This window comes from Lichenostomus cassidix, chromosome 14 (assembly GCF_008360975.1).
Source record: "Lichenostomus cassidix isolate B80296 chromosome 14, HeHo_3.0, whole genome shotgun sequence".
NCBI lineage: Eukaryota > Metazoa > Chordata > Aves > Passeriformes > Meliphagidae > Lichenostomus > Lichenostomus cassidix.
The window spans coordinates 10,839,700-10,860,937 of NC_139495.1; the positions used below are offsets into that span (position 1 = coordinate 10,839,700).

A 21,238-nucleotide genomic window follows, 5' to 3' on the forward strand; every position below is an offset into this window, starting at 1 on the left:
ACTTAGATTTAGCAGAGGAATAGTTCCCATTCATATATGTATATATATAGAATAAGATGTAGCAATATATGGACAAAGAGCTTTGGCATGTGCTGTCGAGTGGGTTTGCTGGGCACAGACTGGAGATGAAGGATGGAGAAAAGCAGCATGGACTTTAGCTCTTTTGCAGCTCTCTGCACTGGTAGAAAAGCACCACTGTTCTCTGAATGCAGAGGCTTAAAAGCCTCTAATGTTAAAAGGTAATTTAAAAACCACCAATGAGCCTCTGTGAGCTGTGTTGCCATTAATCCCCCAGGCTCAGCAGAGAGCCTGGGAGGGAACCAGACAGACTGAGTGGCCCTGGGTGGGTGGTGGCAGCAGACAGGTCAGCACAGCATCCCTCATGATGCAGCCCCAGCATGACCGAGCAGCAGAGCCCCATCCAGCAGCTGCACAGCTGGTTTGACCACCTCAGACAGCCAGGGTGGCTATGCAGTGTGCTGGGACCTAGATGTGCCCCAGCTGCCTCTACATCATTTCTGTTCATGGTGCCAACCTCCAGGATTCACCTCTGCATCCACCAAGCCATGGTGAGCTTGTCTCTTAATTCATCCAGCTAATAAAAAGAGCAGTTTTCCATTGGGATTTAGCTGCAGCCTCACAATACCCTGAAGTGCCACACATCACTGGAACTTTGACCACACCGGCAAAAGGAACATCCTCAGCAGAGCAAAGAAGTTTCACCCACAAGGGCAGTGGCTGGGGGCCAGGATGGGCAGTGCCCTGCCTGTGGCTGTGTCCCTGTGCCAGGCTGTGGAGTGCCAGCAGATCACTGGGCTCGTGGCACAGCCAGGATGGAGCGAGAGGCACCGCAGCGTGAAAGGATTGGCATCCACCCAACGAGCTGCTGCTGAATGGACTGATTTTAGATAGATATATTTGGACAAGGAGCAATCGATATCGCACAGGACAGCACAGCACATGCATTGTCTGCAGCCAATTACGCTGCTCTCTCTGCTGTACAATATTCATTTTAATGTTACCCTGAAAGGAGGGGGCACGGCAGGTCAGCCAAGGAAAGTGGAAGCACTGCTGTACAACCCAGCCCTCATTTCTTTGAAAACTCATGTCAATCCAGTGCAAATCCTGTCAACCAGGCCCTTAGAGAGCACAGTTCGAGGAAATCCATTAAGCCTTTGCCCTGTTCAGCATCGCTGCCATTGTGTCTTGCCAGTGCCACACTGACTTTGGGCTCTGTCGCTCTCTCTGCTCCACACTCACCACAGCATCTCCCTTCCCACCAGCTCTCACCAGTAACAGCACATCCCAGCTCCCCAGGGAAAAGCAGGAGAGAATTCCAGGGACTCAGGTCACCCTCCTCTTCCTGACCAAGCACAGGTTGTTTAGGGCAACATAAATGCCCAAACCAAGCCTGGATACCTGGGAGCCTTACCTTGTGCATCTAAGTATTGATTCACCCAGCACAGGGCAGCACCATATGGAAAGTTGTATTATGGCACCAAGGATGCTGCTCGGAGCCAGAGCCTGTCCTCAACACAGCACTGCAGTCTGTTGGGTCACAGCATCCTTCATCTCTTTGCACATCAAGTCAAAATCTGAAATGCCGCAACCATCCTTTTCTCCCAACCTTCATCTGACTCTTCTCCAAGGCTGAATCTCCCCTCACAGAATCTTCAGTGCTTGGAACTGAGTCTCATACTACCTGGCCTCTGTTTTAAAGCCTCAAAATGGTAAAAGAAAAACACCCAACACCTAAAACCGCAATTATTTTAATTACTCACTCTGGGTGCAAAAAGACCCTCAATTGTCTTTTTCAAAGGTATGGCTGTTACAGGCAGCTGACCAGCACAACACCCTCTGCAGTATCTGGAGGTGCTTCTCTATCCCAAATTATAGGAAATTAACATTTGCGAAAGCTTTTGAGTGTTCCAAGGCACGAAGCATTACAGGAGGCAGTAGAATCTGTATTATTTATATAGATCCCATTATTACAAACTAGAACTCCACACTGTCACTGTAATAAAGCATTACCCAGGAGGCCACTGAAAAACCTGAACAAAATCCTGTAACACAGGATGAAATGAGAACAAAAAAGGAGGGAGCCTTTCAGATGGCTTGATGTTATCCCTTTAAGTGGAGCTGCCTTGACATATGCTGTGCATCGCAGGGGACTGGCACGTCAGCAGAGTGCTCCACGACAGCCACAGGGCTCGAAAATCCACCTTTCCCTTCCCACCTGCATTTTCGGGTTTAATTCTTCCCATTTTGTTTTTCTACTGATGTGAATATGCCTCTTCTGCTGGGGGATTTGGCAGGAAGCAATGCCGGGGGAAATCTTCATGTATGAAAAGTCTTCATACAGAAGATCCCTAACAGGGACAGATTGAGGCAAATTCCTCCTGAAAGACTGGGCTACTGCTCTGCAGAACCCCACAAGCTATGATGTGCCCTCTCTTTTCAAGCGACCAGCTACAGAAATGACAGCAGCAGCACGTGCTGCAGAAACAAAGCCAAATATTGCCTGGCTTTGGACCCTGCCCAAAGGATGAGCAGTTTCTACCTGTGCAGCAGCCAGGGTTTAGGCTGTGGCTCCAATTTCCCCATGCTGCTGACCTGGACACGGCTTTACCTCTTCCCAGGCACAGCTGTAGGCTTGGCTGGGGGTGGATTTGCACCTGTGGACAAGGAGGCTCTTTATTTTTAGGCACAGGACTCTTAAATGCAGTGCCTCAGGAGGTGGCAAGCCCTTCCCTCCACTCCCACTGAGCCTTGCTGCACCACTGCAACAGGCGAGGCACACCCAGGGGACAGGGAAAGCCAATATTATTTGTGCTCTCGCTGAGGGAGCTGCAGAGAGAAGCTTGTTAGTATCGATGTAGAAACCCAAAATCAGGGCACTCTGCCCCTCCTATTTGTAGGAGCAATAATTCTCTGTAGGTGCTTAAGGAATAGAGAACAGATCACATGTGAAGTAACCTCGTTTCAGGTCTGGATCCATTCCAGGACAGTTGTGGACAATTATCAACATCTGGTGATTTGCAGCAGAATTTTCAGTCGGCATCTCCATCGTGCCTGTGTGAGACCCTCAGGAGCAGTGGGCTGTCACAGGCACTGCTGAGCTGGAACTCTGCAGCCCCAGCCCGTGACACACCCTAGCAGTGCCAGCCCAGCTCAGGGACTGCCAGCACTGTGTCCTGTTTGTGACAGGCTGGGGACAGAGCCAGCTGGGACAGGCACAACTGACCAAGCCAGCCAAATTAAACCCATCCAGAAGCACCCACCGGGTTGGGGCCAGATGAAGCTGCTAAAGCACCAACAGGGTTGCTATATTTTAACTCTCTGTGTGTTTCACAGCACTCCTGGAAGCTGCACCTCTGGCCAGAACCCCTTTTCTTATGAAAAACTCTCATTAAACAAATTTCTAAACAAGAAGGTTTATATTACTTCTCAGCAAGCATGTGGAGATAAGGTGCCAAGGAGACCCCTGAGCAGTTCAAGCCAACTATTAATACATTCAAAATATATTGCAAGATCCATCTGAGGACTATGGATAAAGCTCAATATAAGACAATACTTATAAATAAATGGGTTATCTGGGAACTAAAGATCAGCTAATCTGCATGTCATCAACCATGGTAAATAAAATGTCAAGTAAACCAGATGTTTGGGTTGCATCAGTACTTTGACACAGACCTAAGCTTGAAGCAGACTTCCAGGTGCAGCAGATGTTCAGTCTAAAAGTATTTTATAAAAAATAAGGCCACTCAAATTATTTCAAAATTAGTTAACCGATAGGCACTACACGATAAACAGCCACGTAGCCAAATGGTTTCTGTCCTTGATCCAACCCTCTTCAGTACATTACTCAATTATCTGGGAAATGCACAAAGCCATTGCTGATGCAGTGTGTGCAGGCAGTACTGGGTGCCAGGAACAGCATTAATGATGGGAACAGATCTGGAAAGCTGGGCAATATCCGTTTATTTGAGCAAAGTGCTCTCAATAGCTGCAAATGGCACAGTGCCTGTCCAAGGACCAAGTACACTGGTCATGCTAATCATAGAGATAACAGCAATTAAGGAAAGGAAATGAGGAGGTTTGTACAGAACCAGCCGTACATGAACTCCTCATGTGAAGCTGTTACTAAGAGAGGAAAGCAATCCAGGGCTACTGAAAGAGGAGATTAACAAGCAAGTGCAGGGAAAGGGTGTTATTTCAGCCTCCAATATCCAAGATACCATTGCTAAATGCTGTGAGCAGCTCTGGTGACCATATTTCAAGGATAGGCCTGAAAATATATGAAGGACTCAGACAAGACTCTGAAGTCATATTGGCTCTGGAAAAGTTGCCTGATGGTAAGAGGCTTTTGTGGCTCAGGCTATGCAGCTTTTCCAAGAGGTGGTAGGGATAATTCAGCCCCAGGCTACAATTCCTTCTGAGAGGAAGAAATTCTGATAGCAGGCATCTCCTGGCTCAGCCAGAATGGACATATTACAGAAGCAGTAAATGCAGCAAACTTTTCAAAGCAGGGCCCTGGGCTGTGAGAGACTCCACTCCACTCAGTGAGAAGCATGGGTGATGTGTGGACAAAATGCCAGGCTGGATTCAGGAGCCTAAAGCAGAAGGTGCAGGTGGAGTTTGGATGTGCAAAGCAGCATCTCCTAGCTTGGACACACAAGTGAGGAGGGTGTGGGAGTCCTGCAGGTGACAAACCCCTCCCAGTTGTGCTGAAAGGCTCTCCCCAGCCACCTCATCCCTCACCCATGTGTGACACATCCCTTAACAGGACCAAAAATGAGACTAATGGCAGTGGGAAAAATTCCAAGTGAATAAGAGAGAAGGATGCTGTATGGAGAGTACCTGAGGAGCCAGCAGCTCAAACCACCTGCCAGGGCTGTTTGCAGCACAGGACACTGAGATCTTTGGGGTTTATTCCTCCCAGGGGACACAGGAACAACTTGAGGATGGTTTGGGGCTGTGGTACTGTATCTGTTGTGCTTTCCAAACCACCACAAGCACTTCCACCCAAACCTGTGCATGGGTTAGCTGGGGGGGGACTCTGCACATCACCTAAAAGGAGGGGAAAAAAACATGACTAACCTCCAGAGTGATTAAACAACATCTCACATGTCAGAACAGCAGATTTAAATTGAGTTTGGAATTTGTTAGAATGCTCTGAGTAAAAAGAAATAAAGGCTGGCATTATGACAGAATATTGTGTAATGGAATCTGCAGCATCAGATCTTTTCCAGGCAAAAACTACTTGTTACAATAAATGATCTAAAAAAAAAATGGTATTCATATAAGAATCCTTGTGCATCCACAAAATAGAAGTTGCAAATAGATTAGGTTTAAAACAATCTCAGAAAAAAACTCATTTTCAGTTAAATTCCCCCCTATCCTGCCCTCTCAAATGACTTCAAAGAGCATCCATACAGTCTCAGAAATACCATTATCTCCCCGTTCTTGTCATAAATTCAGCAGCTTTGATAAATTACATTCTTTTCTATCATATTATTTTAGTAAAAAGCACACATCAGCGCTCTTAATTAAAGCCCACACCTGAATATTGGATTCTTTAATTTATGTAACTGGAATATACACATGTGTAGAATATAAATACAGTACATGCATGTAGAGATGGGATCAGGATGTTCCATTACCAAAACAGTGCTAACATTTCTACAGCTCTAAAAGAGCCTATTGTGATCTGTGATTTATGTGTTTGTGGGAGCTGTGCTTGTCACCCAGAGCTCCATGCCTCCTTCATTCCTCTGGTTAAAATAGATTAGTTTTTTTTGGTTTGTCTATGCAATAAGCTATTCTGGAAGAGTTATTCTTGTGTGGATGCCCTCAGTCTGAAATGAAATGCTTTATCATTTTGATTTAGCTTTATCCATATGCTCAAAATTCCCCTATTCCACATGAGGAAACCAAAGAATAAACTGAGCAGCAACTGCTTGCAGTCCAAATGTCCTCACATTGGTGCTGGGATGAAAAAGCTCCTTAATAACAAAGTGCCCTCAGACATGGGCTGTAGATGTGCACCCTTCTGGGGGAGGGACTGGTCTAGCCAGGAGGAGAGAGATGCAAGGGAAGAGAGAAGACTGTACAAACACCATCTCAGGATACAAGAGATGTGTCGTGTTCATCACATCTGTGAGGCAAATGCTGCACTTTCACCCCTTTAGCAGACAAGCAGCTGAAGTGTGTGTGAGAACAGAGAAAATTCCAGTATCTGAGGGGTTTGGGTGCTCTCATCACACAGACTTCCATCAAAAGCCCACAGTGGTTCCAGTGACTTGCCCAGGTGCAGGAAAGGAGCCTGTGGCAGTACAGGGAATTCACCCAGAAGTGGCCTGAGTCCAACTTTGGCACCGGCCATTGTTATGCTCCCACTTAAAATTGGCTTTTTTTAGGAAGAGTGCCACTACAAGACTTTCATTTTATATTACCTTACTTAAAATTAGCTTGTGCCAAGCATGTCGGAAACAAAGACCTAGGAAAAAGCACAGGAAGACAATGCAGTTTAGATTTCTTTTTGCAATACCATTGGTGGTGGGAGGGCAAACCCTCAGTCTACAAAGCAGCAGGGCTGCAGTTCTCCCACCGAGCACATCCTAGTGTGATACAAACCCCTGGCACACCGTGCCAGACTCGGTGCCAGGCTGGGGCAGCAGCACGGGAAGCAGAGCACACCCAGTGGCCCCAGGACACGCTGGCACAGGGGACAGGCAGTGTGGCAGGGATGGATCAGGCTCCGAGGGCTGCAGGAGCTCATCCCGCAGCCTCACCTGCCCGAGGAGATGGGGGATGAGGCACAGCCCTAGGTAGGTCAGGCTGCGAGCACACCACCGAGCAGCACCGAAAGCATCCCCGCGGGAGACAAGCAGCCCATTCACCTCTCTGTTCCCAGCCGGCAGGAATGAAAAACCCAGCCAGGAGCTTCACAGCCTCTTTATTTAAAAGATAAAATGGAAATAAACTCTCGAATGACGTTAGCGAAAACTTTCTAAAATAAAACTTCCATTAGAAGGGAAGGCTGCGAGCAGATATTTCCGAAGCTGCCGCATCCTCCCCAGCGCTCGCACTTGCCGCATCCCGAGCCCTCCCCCGGAGGAGCCGCTGCCTCCCACCGCTCCAGCCTCGCCTGCCCTGCTCCCGCTGAAATCAAAGGCAAGGAACCCTGCCTGCAAAGACAGGCTAGCCCGGAGCCCGAGCTCACAACCATCAAGTCGCTCTGTCAGGTTAATTAGCACATCAATTAGGAAATGCTTTGCACGCGGTAGTACCAGGCACAGCCAGGGCCCTCCTCGACATGGCTCAGAAGGAAAGCTGTGGGGATGGAAATGAATGAAGCACCAGGGAGCCAAGGCACAACTTTTTGTCATATCTATGGCCTGTGGTGCAGAGTGTCTCCATAATCAAAGCAAATTTTAAAAATTCACCCTGTTTCTGTCATAGCAGCTATTTCTTTCTTGATTACATTTCAAGTTTACTGCTTAAAAAGTTAGGATATATTTTCCAAATATTTCCAATATGGGCATCTAAACTATGTTTCAACCACACTTTTTATGGGGCCAGACCATAGCTGGGAACCCCCTGAAGTTCCACAACCAGGCCAACTGCTCCATCCCAACAGCAAGTGCCACCAGACCAGAAAAAATTGGTACATCTACAACCACCTTCCACCCCACGTTTCTCCCCTCGCACCCAGGCAAGGTCTTTGGACAATGAAAATATCTTATAAATACTTATTTTTAAAATTATTTCCATTATTTTTATGAAGAACCATAAATTATATACATCACTCAAAAGAAACCTGGAAGGCAAGGAGATCAAAATGTCAGTGTTCACAGTAGTGAGCAATTCCCAAAGTTTTGTTGAGGCTTCTTCTTACCTGAGGATGGCACAGTCACAGAAAGGACTTGAAGAAACTCTTCTGAATGGAGAAAAAGAAAAAAAAAATCTTACCAGTAATACTGAGCCAGCCTGCCAGAAGAAAATGGAAGACAAAAAATATGATTAATGATGCCTTAATCTTTTAATGCAGTAATTTCTGCCTTCAAGGAACTTCTGGTAAATAGCACAAAAAGTCTCACCAGGGAATTCCCAGACGCATTAGTCTTGCTCTGGGCCCTGGCAGGTTCTCTGTGCACAGATCACAGTCGGAGGCTCCTCAGTGCAGCGAGGGTGGTGCTGGGCCAGCAGACAGACAGGGAAACCTATTTCAACTCTAAAAGCAGCACAGGTTCAAAGTCTGCTCCAGCTCCTACCACGGGGAACCCCATCTGGAGCTCTGCCACCCCCTTGCACACTGTCAGAATCCTGAAATTCCTGTTGTCCCCACGTCAGCAACTCCTCTGCGGAGCCTGAGGCTATTTCTGGTGCTCCACCATGGCATGCCCAGGTCACCTCTGACTCACTATCCCTGTTGCTCCATGTCGGGACAGCACAGTTCCTTCAAGTGACTCACATCCTGTGTGACTAGCCCTGTGGTCCATCCAGTCACACCTCCTGGCCAGCATGACGAGTGACAACCCACCAGGAGTGTATCCATCACTCTCCTGCCTTCATCCCTGTGGGGCAAGCAGGCCTGGGGGTAGGATACACAGCAGAATTTAAAACTGCCCAAACCAGGGTCAAGCAGCTCTGAAGAATGAGCGGATTCACATGAACTCGCCATGAACGGTGCATTTCAGAGCATTTGTTAATTTTTAGGAGGAGCATCCAATGATGCAGCTGAAGGTGTGAGCTGTAAGTCAAAGTGTTACATGAAAGGCAATGCTTTGTGGAAGGGACCCTGGCCAGGGAATGGAAAGACAGGGATGGAGAGACAGGATGGATACATGCACATAGATAGGTTTTCTTTCGACCCATCTTTGGTCAATAGCCATCAGAAGATGAAAAGTTTTTAAACCATTATATAATTTAATTTATTAAAACCTAGTCTGCACACATTTCATCCTCTTCTACCTCTTCTCACCATTAGCAGGCCTTGAGGGCAGGCATTTGAAGGATGGGGCAGCAGAGTTACAAAATCATTTCCCAGAGCTCCTTAGCCCCAAAGAGACAACAACCATCAGGTGAAACCTAAACAGCAAACAAGGCACGTGGGTTTGGCAAACTGAATTCCTGCACATTGGCAAGAATCAGCTGTACAAGAGCTGCCCACGCCAGACAGGCAGAGATCAAAGGTTAGAGCTTTAGGAAGTGCCTCCAGGCATGCAGGTAATCAGGGCAGAGATGAGTAACACAGAGCAGGAAGCAGTGGGAGCTGTGCTCATACCATCATCATAGCCCGGGCAGCACACGTGGGCTTCCATCACGGGGAAAGGAGGGTCCCTGCAGCAGCTTGGGATGCTCTCCAAACAGCCCATTTAAACCAACAAACTCCACAATTTTACAGTAAACTACATAGGGAATCACACACACACGTTGCATATGTACCCTGGGCATCCCCAGACATCTGTAAAGATTAAGGAACTTGATTTTCTCACATTCTGAAATCCATACCATCCATACCATCGGAAAGATGGCACCAGTGGCATTCTGCTTCCACTGGGGATGCTGGCATTTTAATGCAGTTTAAAAATGCATGTTGCTGTTCCCACCTCCTCCATCACTCTTCATACTTCCTCACTGCATTTCCCCCAGTCATTTCAGCACATCCCCATACATTCATTCATCATCCTCCCCAAGCTGCTTTTATTGGATCCTGCTCTGTATTTGGTGCCCCCAGACGTTTCTCTTCATGCCTGAGAATAACCAGAAAAATAAACCTGTAGAAGAAAATAAATTTGCCTTTTAAAGTAAGAACATACTACCCTGACACAGCTCTGCAGTATGTCAGTGCCTAACTAATGAGCATCCTTATTTTCTAACCCTTTTACATTATTTGCAAGCCTTTGAAGGCCAGGCTGTGTGACCTGGGGGACAGAAAAAGCAAGCAAGCTCAGATGGGCCAACTATTCAGTTCCAGAGAGACTCAGCAATCACTGTAAGGACAAGAAATATGCAGGTGAAGGGTGGAACTGGTTAAGGAGAATACTCAGCACATATTGTCAGGTGAACATTAAGGGACCAGCACCTGCTCCATGAGAAGACTATTCTAATGTCCCAGAGCTCATAAACTCTAAAAGGTTCAATTGAGGTAATTTCTTTCCTCTCTCACTCCTCCCTTTCCTTTCCTGCCCATTCATGTAACCAGAGTTTGACAAAATTACAACTAAAGTTCCAGGCTCCTGGCTGTGAGTGCTGAAACTTCCCCTCCGTGCTCATTTGCACAAGGTTTTTGCAGACTGCAGAGTGCCATCTAGACGGAGGAAGGAGGATGTGCTGCAAGTCAGCCAGCTGGAGGTAATAAATCCTTCAGGGATGCATCACAGAATGCCTACAAGATGCTTTGCAGAACAGCTCTTTGCAGACTGCAGATGTTTTGTGGCAATTTTTTTAAAATACTGAAATCCTCCCGTGGCTGAATGAGCAATGGTCTCAAATGGCTTGTGGGATGAGACGAAAGCCCTTTTAGTTTAGCATTTGAATATTTATGCATTCTCATAGAGAAACATTTTAGCTCTTTATTTTTTCCAGGCTGTTTAAGGTTCAGATGGCCACTGAATCAGGACAATTTTTAATGCTGGGCTTCCAGGCAGAGCATCATTAAAGGACACATGGACCTGAATGAGGTGTTCCACACAAATTAATGATTTTTTTTATGTATGTGCAAATATTTGCCTATGGAAAGGTATTGGAAGGCAGAGACTCCATGAGCTGTGGATTTTTAGCAACAGGTTAAAACCTTACCTATATCATAGATGGGGTGGAAAAAAAAAATCTGTGATAACTACAGAGATGGGATGGTGCTGTCCCATCACCTTTGTTAAATCCAGCATGGAAATCAGTCCACTGCACCTTGCTGCCTGCCCTTGCCCAAGCTCACAAGATAACCTCTGGAAAAATTCAGCAGAAGGCTGAGCTGGGAACACAGCAAGCAGAATAAATGTGCTCACCTTTCTCCTGTCAAAACCTGACCTCATAAATGCACCACTTAAACTAAGCAGCACTGAAATAGACTCATGGAATGGTTTTGGTTAGAGAGAATCTTAAAGATCATCTCGTTTCCACTCCCCTGCCATGGACAGGGACACCTTCCACCATCCCAGGGTGCTCCAAGCCCCATCCAACCTGACCTTGGACACTTCCAGGGATCCAGGGGCAGCCACAGCTTCTCTGGGCACCCTGTGCCAGGGCCTCAGCACCCTCACAGCAACAACAGCCAAAGAATGCCTCACATCAGTAGTCCATATTTAAAAGACAGCAGCACAAAGCTGCCCTCCGCAAGCACCATCATTTCTTTGGGAGTTACAAAACCGTGCACTAGCACAGCAATGTAATAAATAATAGAACCTGGTGAATAATGCAAATAAAACATTTTCTCTTCCTATTTTTCATGTTTCTAAATATATTTCCTTCTGTTGCTGTCAGGCCTTTTCTGCTTTGCCTTTCACAAACCTTCGTGCGGAGCAGAAAAAAATTGCGAAGGACTTGGGAGAGAAGAGAAGGGGCTGCTGTCACCCCTGCCTTGTTCCCCCTTCCTCTGCCACACTCTGTCAGGACCAGGAAGCCGGGGGCTGGATTTAGATTCAGCAGGGAGGCTCTCCCAGCCTGTAATTATGCTGACAGCTCCACGAAAGCTTTACTTTGGGTCTAATTAAGACTTATTAGAGCTGAAAACAAACAGAACTTGGTTCTTTCCAGTATGATAGGGCCTTTACATGTGCAAAGCAAAAAAGAAGAAAACAAAAAAAGGATGGAAATTCAAGGAGAAAAGAAAAAAAAAAGGGGAGAAAAGGGAAAAAAAAAGGGAAAAAAGGAAGAAAAGAAGATAAAAAAGAGGCCTATGTCCAGCGCTTTGAGTCAGGGCGTGAAGCCCTTCATGAGCGTCACCATCAGAGATGGTGGAATGGTGGCCAGAGGGACAGAGCCTGACTCAGAGCTCCTCAGCCCCTGGTTAGGGGCCACTTGCACATTGCTCCCCAGCACATTGCTGCTCATGCTGTGAAGCAGGAGGGAAATACAGCCATTCTAGAGTGTCTGATGGCTGAGAGATGGGGCAGGAAAGCAGGCAGCACATACAGCTTCTTGGGGTGAAGGGCTGCACACTTCCACAGCTGCAGCAGGGAATGCACAACCTGAGCTTGCCTCGGTCAACATGAATGTCACCTTAGTTTGTGTACTGAATACCTAATGGAGGTGCAGAAAAAGGACACTAAAGCAGAGTTTTTCAAAGAGACACTCACAGAAGCTGCACCAGACAGGCAGATGAAGTTCAAAGGAAAGGGGAAAGTTCCGACCTGGTGCAAGTGGATTTTCCTTTCTCCAGAGAGACACAGATAATAAATGCAGTTCATTCACTCTTTTCATAGACTGTTTTCTCACATTAAGAGCAGAAGATTATGACAGTGTGAGTGCTGAGCTGCAGTGAAAATCCATCCTTCAGCACCGTGCGGGTGCTGAGCCCAGCCCAGCTGCTGGAGTGCCAGTGCCCTCTCCTGTTCAGTGTGCACCAGCTCTCCTGCTCTCCACAGCATCTCTGCACGCCTTCAGATCCTGCTAACAGCCCATTAAAAATGGCATTTATAAGGTTAAGGGAAATGTGAAAATGCTGCAGAACTTCTGTGGACACTGTGTCCTCTTTGCTGCAGTCCAGAAGAGTTATCGCTTGCATCGGGCCATTTAGGAAGAAATAATCCTCAAATTATCCCATGTCATTATGTACAGAAGGTTTGCATCCTCCTTCCAGGGCACATCTTCAATGACATTCAATTTTACTCTGTGTGGCTGTAACTTGAACTCCAGCCACTGCCAAGTGTATTCACAAAGTCACAGAAGAGGAAACTGAAGCCAAAGGGGAGTCATTAGGGGTCTGACATTGGGGTTTATCCTCCCACCATGCCTGGACAGTTTTCCAGACTTTTTACACTGTCATGTAATTACAACACACAGATTCATCTTCATTTTACCACAGTATTAAAAGCAGTGGTGATGCTACAAAGTGCTTCCTAACGGCTCTTCTGCCAGCTAGCCCAAGGATTTCTGAAGGGAGCTGTGATGAAGTTGTTTTCTGGTCTGATATTATTAACTGTGCTAAAGCAGCTGAAGGAATAAAAAGAATGAGTACCAAACCTTTTCATTATTGTTCATAGGAATATTCCCAGGGACATGGTCCCTCAGATGCCTTAAAATTGCTATTGATGTGTCAACAGAGGGAGCATCTTTTCCTCCTTCTGAATCACCACTGCCTGGAGGCACACTGTAATGTGGGAATTCCAGCCACCAGGCTACTACAGTGAGTAAGGTCTCCAACTCCCATCTTTGAAAGAACTCACACTTAATGACACATGAGAACACAACATTTAATGGCTTAAAACTAAGACTAAAAGAACCCACTTGCTGAGCAGTGACAGCCCCCTGATCAAACAGGATTTCAGTTCCTGACCTGTCCTTGTAACCCCAGCAATTACCTTTTCCCTTGCCTTCCCTCAGTGCCACAGGGCTCACACAATCTCATTTCCCAGTGGCCAGGGTCACCCAACAGCTCAGGGAGGAGAGGAGTGACACACAAAACTGCTGAGACCGTCTCAGCCCTACCCAGAGCATGTTAACCAGACTGACAGAGAAAACTCTGCTCACCTGAGCACATGGAGAACAAAAAACATCCAAGTTAAGCAGGGTAGGAACATGTTTAGCACACTTCAGCTTTAAGAAGCTTCCAAGTACCCTTGTTCAGGAAGGAGGAGCTCCTTGAGACCCTGAGGGGCAGAGCACAGCTTTGGTGGCACCACTGTAACCAGCACCAAGGGAAATTTCCCTACAGGGAGCCAGAGGGGGACAGTACCTCCTGGCAAAGCCAGGCTCTCCTCCTGGGGATGCTGGGCCATCTGAAAGCTCAATTGCTCCAACTGGAGCAATCCCAGTCTGACAAATTGAACCCAGGGCTCAGGTGAGCTGGCAGAAACAGCTCACCTTGTAAAGTGACTCTCGTGCCCCTCTCACTGTCTCAGTTATGGTCACCAGCACCAGCACCAACCAGCAACGGATGGCAAGAGCAGCACCTCTGTGATCATAGATGGGCAACCTGACATGATGTGTTATTTTTTATATTTCTTCTATGTTTTTCTCCAAGTAAAATTAACAAGATCGGACAAAATTTCATGCTAAAATATTACCTAGGATGTTGGTGGCAATATATTTATACAGTACCCCTCACTTCAAAAGTTGTACTAACCTGTACAGTAGTGTAAATTAATTCTGCTTTGTGTTCTGGCAGATAGAAACAGCAAATACAGCTGCTCTGTTATCAGCTGCCAAGTCTCCTGCCACTACCCTTGTACAAACCTATTTGCTGGCAGCTCCTACTGGGAGCAGAGAGCTGGTGTGGGGTTCCCAGGGGTCACAGGGGAGCAAGGCCACACTGCAGCCACAGGGTGTTACAGGGTAACAGCACAGAGCTCTGCTCCAGCCAAAGAGCAAAGCTCAGAGCACAGAGCACCTGTGCAAGGGCCTCGATGCTCACACCCAGGGCTTACCCACAGCTCTTCACATGTGGATTTGGATATTTATAACTTCTTTTCTCTGCAACTCAAATCCATGAAAAAGCCTAATTGGTCCCAGTTTGGATGCTCACACTAAACCCATCAACATACCAAGGTTTTCCAATGATGATTTTGGGGTTTGTCAGTTCTTTACATAACATATGCTCACACTGCAGTAATTAGGATCAGATCTGGAACTTGCTGAAAGCCAGTTGGGAAATGGGGATTTATCCAAGAACAAGTTTTGGAACCCTTACAAAACAAGAGAGATGTTGCACGGAAGTAAACTGAAGCTTAGAAGATACTAAAGGTGTTTCCACACCACAAACTGTATTGGTTGGAGTCTAAAATGAGTTATATGCATTGACTTGAGGCTGTTACTCCAAACACTTAGTAGCCCTATTACACCACTTTTAGGAAAAGCCCATCAAGGGACTTCCACATTCACCAGACAGATGTGCAAGCAGGAACAATGCCCCATATTTCTGAGAAAATAAATTCCCAAAGTAGAATATGAAGGAGAAACCATACATCCAGGAGCCTACCTGTATTGAAATGCACTTTCATCAGGCCAATCAGTGAAATCATCTCCTTTATGTCAAAACCATCAGGTTTGGGGTCTGCTGAATGTTTCCTTTCTGTAGGACACAAACATTAATTAATCCATGACTTTAAAGCCATTTATGGCACTAAAGGTCTCTCCTGAAATTTCTAGCTACAGCTGATGCCTGTACCTAGCAATTTGCTTTACTCTATGAAATCACTGCTGATATTCATCGTTTCCTTACCATCTCCACAGTAAGGAATTTTGACATCCATGCATTCAGGGTGAATTTAGGTAATAATTACCCCTGTAAAATGGCACCCACACAGGAGAGGGACTGGCTGAGGTACAGTGTCCCCACTGCAGGGACAACACCAGTCCTCACAGTCCCCATCCAGAAAGCCTCCTCAGCAAAGCATCCACTTGTCTTGTTTTGTGGCCCAAAAACCATCACTTCAAGGTATAATATAACTCTATAAATTATAGAAATAAAGATACAAGGTATAATACTTTTGATAACTAAAAATGCTTTCATACCAAATTGCCAGCAGCCTCTGAAATCTCTAAACATCCAAAAGCAGGAAGCATTTAATTGCACACTGAGTCACTGATGGATTTCAGTCCATCTGTAGTACTTAAACTGAGTAGTTATCTCCAATAGCTACATCCGTATTAACAAATAAGAAAAGAAGGTCAAGTTCCAAGTGCACAGAAATCAATACAGCTTTAAATGCACTCATATGAGATGAATCTAAAGCCCTCACACATTAAAAAGTGCCAACTCGACAGTTTTCTAGGAACTGAATCACCTTCCTACCAGCCCCACAGGACTCCAAAGAGTGTTTCAGAGAGGGGGAAAATGTCCAAAAAGCCTTAAAAAATGGAGGAAAAACTCAGGGTAGCAACAATTACTGCCATGTACTTCCAAATTTCTGCCATGTACTTCCAAAAGCAAGGGAAAAACAGAGGCTACCCAAAAGAAAATTCAGGGAAATACCCACTGAAGGGCTCCTTGATGCGCAGTCTTCTGGTTTCTTTCAAAGGGAAGAATATTTTCTTTCAACTTCACATAACTTTAAAACATGAAAAAAAAATTTAAAAAACCAAAAACACCAAAACAGCATAGCAAGTCAGTTAAGTTAATACTGGCAATTTACTAACATTTATTGATTGTAAGTAAATAGTGAGTGCCACCATCTTGGTGTAAAACCAAGTAGCTCTAAATCTGCCCCACTGCATGCAGCACTACAAGCCACAGACATGTTCACTCCAATATTATTTTGCACGTTTTATGTCTCCACTCCTGAGGCTTGATCAACCCTATGCTTACATCAAAGGAGCAAAAGGATGTAGTAGCTGTGTAAAGAATTGGTTTGTAAAAATGGAGGAGGAAAAGTTACCTGCATGGATTAATAACTTCGTAAGGCTTCCCAGAAAAACATGTCAAACCATTTGAAACTGTGTAACTTTTAAAATCTGATCCATAATTCATTCTACAGCCACAGCACATGAAAAATATGTCAGAGTCTGTGCTCTAAGTTGCTGAAATTCATCAGAATCAATAGAAAATCTAGAACAAAGCACAGCTCCCATTCAGCTGAAAACAACTAATTCCTGCTGGCACTTTGGTGGACTTTGTTTCACAGCTGTACACTATGGACTACACAGATAATTTCAACACAGACTTATTTAAAACAATAAAAATTTTGAAGATGTGAAAAAAGGGAAGAACGACAGAAAAGGTAAGGCATTGCTGAGTGAAGGCAGAGTAGGGAGATACCACAGGGGGGCACAAGGGGGAAAGGATTTGCCAGAATGAGATGCAGATCCACAGCCTTGGTTTTACTGACATGAATAGTTAAAAGACAGTTTAAAAAAGGTACTTGCTTTTTTGTGGCAGCCATGGCTCCTGTTCTGAAGTCCACATGCCTCTCAAAGGCCATTCCTTCAGCTGGGAGGGTCATGATAACACAGTTGTGCTATTGATCTGCATTACTCAGCGCCCAATTAATCCACACCAAAGTGTGGCAAACAGCTCTGGCAGCCCCTCACCCAGCTGCAGGACAGCCAGGAGGGATTTCACACCATATGTAAATTTGTTTAACCAGGAATTTGAGCTCAGACCTTTACCTCACTGAGGTAAACTCGGGGAAAACTCACACCTTGCCAGTGCACTCAGCCAGGCTCCAGCTTGCTGCAGAAAACTGAGTCTTGTTTCCTGAGCTTCACAAACATGGAGTCTATAGAAATAGTCTGTAAAATGGGATTTCAGTTACACCTGAGCTGGAACTATTAAAATAGAATTCCTTTTGCTTTGAACTCCTTGATGCAAGGTCGAAGGCATTAGTGTGGATTCAAGCTTGGGAATGATTTTGGTTTAAACAGAACATCTGTTCCCCTACTGTGCCCCTCAGGCTGGGCAGGAGCCAGCCTGTCTTTGGCTCTCATTCTTTTAAGTGTGTGTAAAAACTCCTTGCATTGGCAGACAAGACCTGTTTAACACAAGAACAAAGGTGGCAGAAGGGCCCAGGAGGAACACGTGCCCCGAGTTTGCTTCAGAGGGGCTTCAGTTTGGAGTCACCACAGCCATCTCTGCCCCTTGCACACACCCTGAATGTCTGCAGAGGGACAGCTCAGAGCCACCACAGCCATCTCTGCTCCTTCCACACACCCTGAATGTCTGCACAGGGACAGCTCAGAGCCACCACAGCCATCTCTGCCCCTTGCACACACCCTGAATGTCTGCAGAGGGACAGCTCAGAGCCACCACAACAGCCACCTCTGCCCCTTGCACACACCCTGAATGTCTGCACAGGGACAGCTCAGAGCCACCACAGCCATCTCTGCCCCTTGCACACACCCTGAATGTCTGCAGAGGGACAGCTCAGAGCCACCACAGCCATCTCTGCTCCTTCTACATACCCTGAATGTCTGCACAGGGACAGCTCAGAGCCACCACAGCCATTACTGCCCGTTCTGCACACCGTGAATTTCTGCAGAGGGATCTTTAAACAACAGCCAAACCCACCTGCCCAGGGGCAAGACCCTGCTGGGAGCCCAAGGCTCCTCACCAGCCCCGGCAGGGTCACCTGCAACACCAGGGAGCTCATGGCAACACCAGGAACCAAATCCCCATGTCCCCAATGCCACAGTTACACCTCAGTGCCCCTCTGCAGTCGTTTATGCAGCTTCTTCCTTGGAATAATATATCATAGTGAGGTGGCATGCCCATGTTTAACCCCAAACACGGCTCAGGCCTAGCAGCTGCGGTGGGCCTGGCCTGGCTGGCCGTGAGCCCTTCGGAGCAGGCTGTGGACGGTGTGATAAGGCCGTGGGCAGTGTGATAAGGCCGCGGGCAGTGTGATAAGGCCGCAGACAGTGCCAGCAGGCCGTGGGCAGTCTGATAAGGCCGTGGACAGTGCAGCAAGGCCAAGGACAGTGTGATAAGGCCGTGGGCAGTGTGATAAGGCCATGGCTGCCCATGGCCAGCAGTGAGGCTCCGCTGGCTCACACCCTAGATGGCAGCAGCACCCAAGGAATGGGCTGGGAAACCCAAACCTGCCCGTGCCTGATGGGCTTTCACATTCACATAAATCCCACCTGAAGGCCTCCATCTAAAAAGAAATTCTTCTGGAAGCATGAACAGAAGGTGCCTGATGCGGACAGGGAGTGTTTCTGGGAAACTGAGGTGTTGGCTAAGCTCACGCCAGCACAACAAGGACAGAGCTAGTCCTGCCAGGCAGCCTGCAAAGAGCATGGGGACAGTCTGCTCCTTTCTGGCACAATAATGGCAATAAACCTGCTGTGACTGGAAGGACTGACCCACTGCATAGGGATGACACCCTCAGTATGGGGAAACCTTGGCCCTTTTTGCTGTGCAATCCTTTCTAAGTCATGCCCATCCTTTACAATAATTGTACTTGTTTCAATACTGGTGCACCTCCAGCACCCTGATTTTCTCAACAGCCAGACGAGGACAGTGACAGCCCAAGAGCACGGAGCTGACACTGGCACAGGGCATGTGGGGGGAGTTGGCTGTGTGGGACAGTGCTGGGCAGAGGAGCTGCAGAGACATTGCCATTGCATGCACCCAAGAGCAGTGTGTGCACACCCTGTCAGGATTTCCCAGGAGCACAGGGCAGCAGGAGATGCTGGCTGCCATTCCCACGCTGACACACAGGACAGGCACTGCACAGCACTCACTTCACTCTGCAAGGTGTCACAGACCTTCAGAGAGTCCAGGAGAGTCAGTTCAAAGCAGACTCTTCTCTCCCTGGCCATGCTGGCACCACCTCTGCGCTCCAATGCTCTTGCAAACTCTGCAGTACCGCAGTCAGGGCTGCAGTGAACTCCTGGGAGTTCACTCTATTCCACCTCTCATTCTGAAGGAACATTAATATTTTAGCATCAATGACTATTGATTTTCTTTTTCCATCTTGCATTTCTTGAGCACATCCTGTATGGAAACAAACTTGAGAGAGAAGAAAAGTGAGCAAATGTCATTTAATTTGCAATGTATTACCACCTTCATTATGTGAAATGCTAAGCCTGGACTTTACTGCATGGATTAAGTGTCACTGTGGCAGATAATGGACACAATACATCTACAAACGAAAAACAGAATGAGATACAAGTAGCAGAAATGGGAAAGCATCACTCCATCCGCTGCCTCATGCATCTCCCTGCAGCAGCCAAGGCACCAGTCTGAGCCTCATGCCCCTGTGCTGGGCAGTGCAACAGATCACCTGAAAAGCATCTTGGCCATCTTGTTACCCATTTCACTGCTGTCCAAGAAGAGTTAACTCCGGGCTAGATAGTCAAGAGTTACTCTTTATTATGAAGTCGTGATTATGGAGATTACACCAGCTCTACTGATCTATTTGAAAGTTTAAATGCAAGAAACACACAGGATTAACAAAAAGTGACAGTTTCAGCTCCAAGGGCCTGCAAAGTTGCCTTCAGCCACTGAGAAAGTAGGCAAAGCAGGCTGTCAAGATGGATTTTGATCTTCGTAAAGGCAAGATGACAGCACACTGTGCTTCTGAGGATACAAATACAGCTAGTAAATTCAAGACTTTCTGTTGCATAGTTCTGTTCATCTGATAATCTTAGGAGTTCAGCTAAAAAAAGCACAGATTTCTCACCAGCCACAGGAGCAGGCAAAGGCACTGTTAGGAAGCAAACCCACAGGGGAGGGATGCAGCCCTGCCATCACACAGGGCAGAGCATCTCTTGGCACAACCTGCTGGATGCCACATCCCAAAAGAAAATCTGTGCTAAAACACAAGAAGCCAAACTCTAGACCTTGGGAGAGCCAGGACTCCTTCCCCACACCTGGAGCTGCCCATAGCACCTTGCCTTTTCTCTGCCTGCTAATATGGGGACAAACGCTGCTCTTTTAAAATATTTAGGCAGTAGCTGGATCCTTGCCACATTATGGGTATGCTCCAGGGTGAGACTCCCAAAAAACAGGGGCTCTACCCCATGGGACTTACGGGACACGAGACCTCTGTAATCTTGGAGAGGATCCTCTCCTCCTCCTCTCCACCTGCACCCTGCAAAGATCAGTGAGCTGCAGCCCAGCCACGGCTGGGAGATTCACCCCTCTCCTTTCCTGTGAGGCTCTGGCATGGGAAGGAGCTCCTCCAATTCATTCCCAAGCAGTGGAAATTGGCATGGCTCCACAAAGCAGCTGAAGATCTGGCTCCACTTGATAGCAGTTTTATCTGAGATCATGATGAGCTTGACTAGAGGGTGCCAGCTGGATTGCTCTGGGGAACCGTATTTATAGATAACACTTGAAAGGGCAAGTTCAAGGTGATGGCCCCTGGTGGCCCTTTTTTGTATTCCTTCAAGAGACTCTTATTCACACCTACTCGAGTGCTTGCCAGGCAGGTTGGAAAGGCAGCAGTTAAGAGCTCCTGGTGCTTTGTGCTTTCTCCAGCCTCCTGGCAGGAGCACTGCTGCTACCTTGCCCTGCACCACGGGCCATGGACAGCTGACACATAGCTGCACATTCTTCAGACCAAAACTTCATTCCTGTGGTCAGAGCAGTTTGGGTTGTTTTTCTCAGAGCAACGAGATCCTCAGTGCAGCA

General features: G+C 46.9%; 1 long non-coding RNA gene across 2 annotated transcripts; it reads right to left on the reverse strand.

Moving 5' to 3' along the window:
- Positions 1 to 4,941: 4,941 nt before the first annotated feature.
- On the reverse strand, positions 4,942 to 15,486 carry LOC146430856 (uncharacterized). 2 transcript variants are annotated; one of them, XR_014855162.1, is made up of 3 exons: positions 15,143 to 15,486; positions 8,103 to 8,596; positions 4,942 to 7,992 (listed from the first exon to the last, which is right to left on the reverse strand). It is a non-coding gene; the product is annotated as an uncharacterized LOC146430856 (long non-coding RNA). The 2 variants fall into 2 exon arrangements; XR_014855161.1 differs by having other exon boundaries at positions 4,942 to 8,596.
- Positions 15,487 to 21,238: the final 5,752 nt, after the last annotated feature.